At 42.0% G+C, this 8,082-nt stretch overlaps 1 protein-coding gene across 1 annotated transcript in view; it reads right to left on the bottom strand.

The window, feature by feature from the left end:
* Nucleotides 1-8,082, bottom strand: part of WBSCR16 (Williams-Beuren syndrome chromosome region 16) — a 39,712-nt gene that overhangs the window by 26,126 nt on the left and 5,504 nt on the right. The window lies entirely within an intron of this gene.

Here is an 8,082-nt window from a genome sequence, read left to right on the forward strand (position 1 = left end):
CAGTTCAGTTCAGTTCAGTCGCTCAGTCGTGTCTGACTCTTTGCCACCCCATGAATCGCAGCACGCCAGGCCTCCCTGTCCATCACCAACTCCTGGAGTTCACTGAGACTCACATCCATCGAGTCGGTGATGCCATCCAGCCATCTCATCCTCTGTCATCCCCTTCTCCTCCTGCCCCCAATCCCTCCCAGCATCAGGGTCTTTTCCAATGAATCAACTCTTTGCATGCAGTGGCCAAAGTATTAGAGTTTCAGCTTCAACATCAGTCCTTCCAATGAACACCCAGGACTGATCTCCTTTAGGATGGACTGGTTGGATGTCTTGACCTGCTGCTGCTGCTGCTGTCGCTTCAGTTGTGTCCAACTCTGTGCGACCCCATAGACGGCAGCCCACCAGGCTCCCCCATCCCTGGGATTCTTCAGGCAAGAACACCGGAGTGGGTTGCCATTTCCTTCTCCAATGCATGAAAGTGAAAAGTGAAAGGGAAGTCGCTCAGTCGTGTCCGACTCTTAGCAACCCCATGGACTGCAGCCTACCAGGCTCCTCCATCCGTGGGATTTTCCAGGCAAGAGTACTGGAGTGGGGTGCCATTGCCTTCTCCGGTTGGATGTCTTGACCTAGGCAGTATTAAATGAGAAGCCACACCGCACCCCAGTTGGAACTGTAGACCTGAGAGCATGTTTGGCTCCTGCAAACACCAGATGGATAATGGCAGACAACTGTAAACTACTATGAACTTAGCCAGTTGCTTAATCCAATCATAGCTTTTGAGTCAAGGGTAGTATTTTACTAGAACAGATCGACACGGTTTCTGGAACTTCCAGATAATACTGATCTGGTGAATGGGTTCTTTTCAATCCCAGTGGTAAAGAGGACCAAAGGCAGCTTGCCTCTGTATGGAAAGGATGCTACTACTTGTTACTTCTCCCTGCCCTCACTCCTGAAACCTCCAAAACTGAGGCTCTGTGTACAAGACTTTGTGTCCATCTCTGCTTTTATTGATAAATCTGAGACATATATTGATAAAGGAGAACTATGTAAAGATTACTGTATGCGGGTTCTCCTGAAAACCGACAAGGGGAACAGGATTCTCACTATGTGCCATCTGCAAGCTGGAGACCCAGGAGCCTGGGTGTAGTTGTAGACTGAGTGTAGAACTACACTGCTGGTGTCATTCCACTGTAGTTCTGGTGTAGTTCCAGTCTGAGCCCAAAGGCCTGAGAACCAGAGTAGCCATGCTGGAGGTTCCAGATTGAGGGCAGGGGAAGATCAATGCCCCAGGTCAAACAGGCAGAGAGAAAGAAAAAGAACATTCAACCTTCTCTGCCTTTCTGTTCAACTGGGGCTGTCAGTGAGCCGGCTGAGGCCCAGGCACGTTGGGGAGAGCCAGTTTCTGTTCTCAGTCCACCCATACAAATGCTCATCATCTCTTCCAGAAACACCATCACAGGCACACTCAGAAATGTTTAACCACCTCTGGGCATCCTTCGGCCCAGCTCAGTTGACATATTAAATCAAGCATCACAATTAGTAATATAGTTACGATATACTTGCATATGTATAAAATGCATATATAATTGTCAACTGTTCTTTCATACGCAGGGCTGTCTTTTTATTTAGTGCATTTTTGGGTTTTAAATATCTGTTTTTTTGCAAAACTGACAATGCTGACAATACTTGCCAGGATTAAATAATCAATAGCCCTACACGAGACTTTTGAATTTCCAGAACATTTTTCTTTTAAGGGATATCTGACAGAACCATTGGTTTGGGATTTAGGAACAAAAGGGCGCCATTTCATACTCTGCAAGGTGAACCAGAGCCACTGGGTGGCAATGTTTGCCCGTTAATTTTCTGGCTCCCACTAAGGAAGACAGATAAAACAGCGAGAAAGTTGAGTTTGGCCCAAGGAGACCTGAATTTAGTCACACCTGGGCTTTTACATTTTGCTATCAAAGCCCGGGTGGTTTTTTATACTGGCTTTATGCTGGCAAAGAATTACATTTTTGTCCAAATTGCTATTCTGAATAGACGGTCCTACAGTAAAATATCAGTTACCCCCAAATGTTAAAATGTCTTCGAATTGTTAGCCAAACTAAATCTTCTCCGCACTCATAATGTCATCTTTCTGTAGACATCCTAATTTCTTTGTTACTTTGTGATAGATGAAATTCTCCAGTTAGGGAAAGAGTGAACTTAATTAGTCCTATATATTTTTATTATTAACTTTGAATTACACAATTAATCTATGACTTTTACCTTTGTAGAAGAACTAATAAAACACTATACATGGCTAAGGCTAAAGACTCATTTAACCATAGCACCACATATATATGGTACTATGGAAAAATATTTTATTTTTGCTACATGTGTGTTTTTTTAAAATTAGATAATATGTATTTCATGCTTCAACTTCATTTTCTCACTCAAAACTATATTGGAAATACTTTCACAACAATGTGTTTGGATTTACCCCATTCTTTTCCACTCTTGGATATCAGTGTAAGTGAACTACATCTTATTTAACCATTCTTCTGATGGACATTCGAGTTGTTTCCAGTTTTTTCTATTATAGTGAATATTCTTGTATATGTTCCTTTTGCATTTATTTGAGGGTATCTCTTGGGTAGATGGGAAGCCCCAGTGGTTCAAGAGGTAAAGAATCCTGCAATGTAGGAGATGAGGGTTCTATCTGTGGCTTGGGAAGATCCCCTAGAGGAGGAAATGGCAACCTACTATAGTATTCTTGCCTGGAAAATTCCATGGACAGAGGAACCTGGTTGGCTACAGTCCATGGGGTGGCAAATAGTCACGTGACTGAGCACATACACGCAACCTCCCCAACCAAGGTAAATACCGAAAAACAAAACTGCTGGGTCACAGAAAATACTCATTTGGAAAATTTAATAAATGATTTCAATTTCCAAAAGTTGTGCTTCAATAGAATATGGGTAGATTCATTTTTCCATACACCCAACACCTGGATACAAACTTTTCAATTTTTTGTCAATCTAATACCTAAAGCACATTTCATTACTGATTCACTTTTTATTTCTGTAATCTCTAGAAGGTTTAAACACGCTTACTAGCATTTCGTGCTTTTCCTTTACAGAGAATCGCCTATTCATATTCTTGGAGACATTTCTATTGGGTTGTTTGTCTTACCAATTTATAGAAATGATTGATATATAACATAGAAATTGTTATGTGTTGAAATGTGTTGAAAATTTTTATTTTTTTAATTTATGGTGTCTTTTGTCCTATACAATTTCATTCTCTTATAGTTAGTTTTACTAAATTTATCATTTCGAGCTTTTGCTTTCTATGTCTTGTTTAGGAAAAGTACTACCCAAGAAAATAAGGATATTATGTAATATTTGTAAAGCTCTTAATGTAACACTTGTATTGAGTTGATTTTTATGAGTGGTGTGAGACCAGACTGTATAATTCTTCTTTCAAACAGATATCTCACTGTCCCCAAATTATTGGCTATTAACAGACTTTATCTGAAGATCTGAAATGCCATTTATAACATATGATAAATCTCCTTATACACTGGTCAACTTCTGAACTCAATTTTTGTTTCTACTGATTTATTCTCAACTAACATGACAATGTTTCACCTGCTACAGTTTTACAATATGTTCTTTTATTCAATCAAATCCCTCTTCTTTGTTCTTTTACAAAATTGCCTTTGCTATTCATAACATTTACTCTCATATAAATTTTAAAATCATCTTGCCAAGTTGCATTAAAAAAATCCCACTGGGATTTTTTTTATTGGAGTTGCATTAAATTCATGAGCTAATTTAGAGAAATTAACTAGAAGAAATGGCATTTTTACAATCTTGAGTCTTCCCGTGTCACATAAATGTGGTATACTTTAATATTTCCATTGGTTTCAGCCATCTGCTTGATGAATTCAGCTCACTACTTGGGGATAAATTCTTCTTTCAATTTTCTAAGAAAAGGGTACTTTCAACTTTTTAGGGCATTAGTCTTCAAATTATTTTGATTATGCATCCCTATGGGAAAAATTGGTAAGCATGAGAAAATATATACAAGTTATTTGCATATGAAAGTTATGATCAACCTAGACAGCATATTAAAAAGCAGAGACATTACTTTGTCAACAAAGGTCCATCTAGTCAAGGCTATGGTTTTTCCAGTAGTCATGTATGGATGTGAGAGTTGAACTACAAAGAAAGCTGAGCGCCAAAGAACTGATGCTTTTGAACTGTGGTGTTAGAGAAGACTCTTGAGAGTTCCTTAGACTGCAAGGAGATCCAACCAGTCCATCCTAAAGGAGATCAGTCCTGGGTGTTCATTGGAAGGACTGATGTTGAGGCTGAAACTCCAATACTTTGGCTACCTGATGCAAAGAGCTGACTCATCTGAAAAGATCGTGATGCTGGCAAAGATTGAGGGCAGGAGGAGAAGGGGACGACAGAGGATGAGATGCTTGGATGGCATCACTGACTCAATGGACATGGGTTTGGGTGGACTCCGGGAGTTGGTGATGGACAGGGAGGCCTGGTGTGCTGCAGTTCATGGGGTCACAAAGAGTCAGACACGACTGAGTGACTGAACTGATACTAATATGAAGTTTATGAAATATACAAGGAAATTATTTAAATAATGAGATAAAGATTAAATAAACAATAATTTTAAAACAAATGTCTTATTTATTTTAGCTAAATTTCCATTTCTTTTCTACATATTGTTGTTGTTGAGTCACTAAGTCATGCCTGACTATTTTGCCACCCCATGGACTGTAGCCCGCCAGGCTCCTCTGTCCATGGAATTCTCCAAGCAAGAGTACTGGAGCAGGTTGCCATTTCCTTTTCCAGGGGATCTTCCCAATCCAGGGACTAAATCCACATCTCCTGTATTGCAGGCAGATTCTTTATCACTGAGCCACCAGGGAAGCCTGAAGCTCTTGATATACAGGTTAAGTTTTAAATCAATCATTATTATTCACTAGCTCCAGATTTGGGAAGTTGTTTTGTCTGCCACACCCGTTCCAGGCTGAGGTAGAATAGGGCGGCACCAGCTCTTACACTGTAAATGTGTCATTTTCCTGGTCTATTTAATGCCACACTTTCCACATTTTCTGTTTTTTTTTTTTTTTTTTTATGACTTTGCTATTTAAAATGGTCCTCAAACTGTAAGCACTGAAGACAGCAATGAGCATTAGGTAGAAAACACTTTGTGTTAGCTAAGCTTCCTTCCTTCACAACACTGTTGAGTTCAAGTAATGAATCTACAAAATACATGAAATACGGTGTCTTTAAATAGACACACACAAAAAACAAAGTTATGTTTAATAGTGTCACAATGGCACCGCACTCCAGTACTCTTGCCTGGAAAATCCCATGGACGGAGGAGCCTGGTAGGCTGCAGTCCATGAGGTCGCTAAGAGTTGGACACGACTGAGCGACTTCCCTTTCACTTTTCACTTTCATGCATTGGAGAAGGAAATGGCAATCCACTCCAGTGTTCTTGCCTGGAGAATCCCAGGGACTGGGGAGCCTGGTGGGCTGCCATCTATGGGGTCATACAGAGTCAGACACGACTGAAGTGACTTAGCAGCAGCAGTAGCAGCAAAAATGTGAAGAGGCTGGCAGAATCCTGTTTGCTAAGACTTTACAGGCCATGACTCTTCTGAATAATGAAGACTCAACATACCACGAGGATTTTCAAACATCGCTTTTAAAAATATCATAAAGCAGGTACCAGCTCAGCTAATCGCAGCATGCCAGGCCTCCCTGTCCATCACCAACTCCCGGAGTCTACTCAAACTCATGTGCATCGAATCGGTGATGCCATCCAGCCATCTCATCCTCTGTCGTCCCCTTTTCCTCCTGCCCCCAATCCCTCCCAGCATCAGCGTCTTTTCCAATGAGTCAACTCTTCGCATGAGGTGGCCAAAGTACTGGAGTTTCAGCCTCAGCATCAGTCTTTCCAATGAACACCCAGGACTGGTCTCCTCCTTTAGGATGGATTGGTTGGATCTCCTTGCAGTCCAAGGGACTCTCAAGAGTCTTCTCCAACACCACAGTTCAAAAGCATCAATTCTTCAGTGCTCAGCTTTCTTCACAGTCCAACTCTCACATCCATACATGACCACAGGAAAAACCACAGCCTTGACTAGACGGACCTCTGTTGGCAAAGTAATGTCTCTGCTTTTTAATATGCTATCACATTGGTCATAACTTTCCTTCCAAGGAGTAAGCGTCTTTTAATTTCATGGCTGCAATCACCATCTGCAGTGATTTTGGAGCCCCTCAAAATAAAGTCTGACTCTGTTTCCACTGTTTCCCCATCTATTTCCCATGAAGTGATGGGACCAGATGCCATGATCTTCGTTTTCTGAATGTTGAGCTTTAAGCCAACTTTTTCACTCTCCTCTTTTCACTTTCATCAAGAGGCTTTTTAGTTCCTCTTCACTTTCGGCCATAAGGGTAGTGTCATCTGCATATCTGAGGTTATTGATATTTCTCCCCGCAATCTTGATTCCAGCTTATGCTTCTTCCAGCCCAGCATTTCTCATGATGTACTCTGCATATAAGTTAAATAAGTAGGGTGACAATACACAGCCTTGACGTACTCCTTCTCCTATTTGGAACCAGTCTGTTGTTCCACGTCCAGTTCTAACTGTTGCTTCCTGACCTACATATAGGTTTCTCAAGAGGCAGGTCAGGTGGTCTGCTATTCCCATCTCTTTCAGAATTTTCCAGTTTATTGTGATCCACACAGTCAAAGGCTTTGGCATTGTCGATAAAGCAGAAATACATGTTTTTTCTGGAACTCTCTTGCTTTTACTATGATCCAGCGGATGTTGGCAATTTGATCTCTGGTTCCTCTGCCTTTTCTAAAACCAGCTTGAACATCTGGAAGTTCATGGTTCACTATTTCAAATCCTGAAAGATGATGCTGTGAAAGTGCTGCACTCAATATGCCAGCAAATTTGGAAAACTCAGCCGTGGCCACAGGACTGGAAAAGGTCAGTTTTCATTCCAATCCTAAAGGCAATGCCAAAGAATGCTCAAACCACCCCACAATTGCACTCATCTCACACACTAGTAAAGTAATGCTCAATACACTTGTTGCTGCTGCTGCTGCTAAGTCGCTTCAGTCGTGTCCAACTCTGTGCGACCCCATATATGGCAGCCCACGAGGATCCCTCATCCCTGGGATTCTCCAGGCAACAACACTGGAGTGGATTGCCATTTCCTTCTCCAATGCATGAAAGTGAAAAGTGAAAGTGAAGTCGCTCAGTCGTGTCCGACTCTTAGAGACCCCATGGACTGCAGCCTACCAGGCTCCTCCGTCCATGGGATTTTGCAGGCAAGAGTACTGGAGTGGGGTCCCACAGAGTCGGACACGACTGAAGTGACTTAGCAGTAGCAGTCCTTTAAAATAAGGCATGCTACGTAAATCTGAGCAACGGGTAAAAGGTTTCTATTACCCTATTCTTTTGCAGTCCATGGGGTCTTAAGAGTCGGACACGACTTAGCGACTGACAACAGCAGCAACTCTCCTTTTGACATATTTAAAATAAAAATGTAACGGACTTTGATTAAACAGCACTAAAGCAATGCTTGACTATTTGCTGGAGAACCAGCACCATCAGGAGGACAGCTCTCGACTCCTCAGTAATGTCATTGAGTGAGTGAGTGAGGTCACTCAGTCGTGTCCGACTCTTAAGACCCCGTGGACTGTAGCCCACCAGGCTCCTCCGTCCATAAGTTTCTCCAACCAAGAATACTGGAGTGGGTTGCCATTTCCTCCTCCAGGGGATCTTCCCAACCCAGGTTTCGAACCCATGTCTCCGGAATTGCAGGCAGACGCTTTAATCTCTGAGCCACCAGGGAAGTCCAGTAATGTCACTGGGTCCCATCAAAAGGTCAGGACACAACTGTTAACAGTATTACAATGTAACTCAATGGCTTTAAGGCAGATTCACAGGTCACCGGAGCTGTGACCTCACCGCTTAAAGCTACCAACTGCAATCATGCGAACAAGTGTAAAATTAAATAAGAGCAAGAAAGGACGTCCACGTTTGGAGGCGGTGTCGGG

Source organism: Bison bison, unplaced genomic scaffold, assembly GCF_000754665.1.
Source record: "Bison bison bison isolate TAMUID 2011002044 unplaced genomic scaffold, Bison_UMD1.0 scf7180017864340, whole genome shotgun sequence".
Taxonomy (NCBI): Eukaryota; Metazoa; Chordata; class Mammalia; order Artiodactyla; family Bovidae; genus Bison; species Bison bison.